Here is a 1,907-nt window from a genome sequence, read left to right on the forward strand (position 1 = left end):
CACACACACACACACACACACACACACACACACACACACACACACACACACACACACACACACACACGTGCCACAACTGCAATGACTAGTTGGCTGAATTGCCAAGGGCTGGTAAAACTTCCACTCATACCCTGCCAAGAAGTGATTCATTCATAGCCTTATTAAACCAACATTTGTTCTCATTTCCAGTGCTGCTTAATGCACTTTAGCCAGGACCAGACCAGGCCTTATTCGGGACACTGGGTACTTTTTTTTTTAAATCAAACCCTGGCCTTTTTAAAATCAAAGGATGCACTGTTAAGAAAAAGAAGGTCCTAATACAATGAAGAGATAACCTGGTTGGTAAGGAATGCAGTTTTGGCGTGAACCAAACAGCGTGCAACAGTCGGCTGCAGTGAACCGCTGGAGATGGATAGAAAAATATTTTAGTGAATATTTAGTTTTGAGTCAAATCTAAAAACAAAGTTAGGCCCTTGAACTTTGAGTTTGTTCGTTTGGTGGGGTGTCCTGCTGGGCGCTATAGGGTCTTAAACAGGAGGATAAGTGCAATACACACCAAGTAATCAAGCTTATAGCAACAGAAAGGTGTGTGTGCAGGGTAGTGCTTAGTAAAGTAGACGTTACAAGGAACATTGCAAAACGACGAGAAAGACTGGTGTGACAATGCATGCTACAAATGACATGTTGATGTTGTGACACATCTTGTTTTGCTTTAGACAATTTAACATGAGTGTGCTGGTATCCAGGTTTTGATCCTACATTTCAAATTCTATAATTTCCACAATTTGGGGAGTTTGTTGGAACAATGTTCACTTGTATCCGAGAAAACCTGGATCAGGGGCTTAACGCTAGCTCGTATCAAACTTGTATCAAAGTACTCCCAAATAACAGATCCAGCTTTTGGAAAGGAGAATTCAAGATTTAAAAAAATGCAACAAATCACAAATCAAAGCCATCCACGTGCGGCTCACATACAGTGGATGTTAGGTTCTCACATCAGCAGCACTTAAAAAAAGCAAACTTACAAGTCATTATAGACATCTACTTTGCCAAAACATAGCTGCTGGTCAATCGAATGCATGTAAATAAAAAAAAAATCCATAAGAACATTGTGTGTAAAATGGAAACTTGGTCCACATTTTCTTCACACCTCACCAGCACCACGATGACCACAGAAAGGCAATTATAGGTTTACACTGTCCAACGTCACAAGGATACAAAGAGTGGTGGCACAGTCCTTTATCCTTCTGTCACATTGTCAGTGCATGCTCCAATGAAAGCACCACCACTGGGGCTAGTGGATGTGTGGAAAAATGCAGCAAGAACTGAATATGTCAGGCAGCCAGTAATCGTAGTTACAACCTGACTTTCCCTGCAACCTCTGCAGGAAAAGCACTTAACATGTTCTGCTGATGATGCACATTTTCAGTCGTACAAAATCACGAAAAAGGAGCCCTGAAGAGGAAAAGATTGCCCGTGTTGCGTAACTACAGGTGTAACCTCAAAATTCAATTGCAAACACTTTAGAGTAATCAAAATGTCACATGTGAAGGAAATATTTTAAGCAGGCTTCTTGTTTTTGTAAGAACAGGAAGTCTGCGTGTAAGAGGTGTACGAGCAGTCGTTTGGAGTTTACTTTGACACACTCAGCCTCTGGCTCGGTGTGTGTGTGTGTGTGTGAATCTGACACACCATTTGATGCTTCTTACACATAAAAGCCACAGACTGAGTGACACCTCACACGATACAGGCCGGTTCAGTGCAGAGCTGTGAAGCATATGCAAAATGTAAAACAACTCTAGTTGCCAGGCTGATCAACGAGAAGAAAAAGTAAATCTGCTTTGTAGTGTAGTTTTTTTTCCCACATTAGTGATCTAAAATAGCTGCCTTGTCAGGAGGTGTGTTTT

This window comes from Austrofundulus limnaeus, unplaced genomic scaffold (genome assembly GCF_001266775.1).
Source record: "Austrofundulus limnaeus strain Quisiro unplaced genomic scaffold, Austrofundulus_limnaeus-1.0 Scaffold15, whole genome shotgun sequence".
In the NCBI taxonomy this organism is placed as follows: domain Eukaryota; kingdom Metazoa; phylum Chordata; class Actinopteri; order Cyprinodontiformes; family Rivulidae; genus Austrofundulus; species Austrofundulus limnaeus.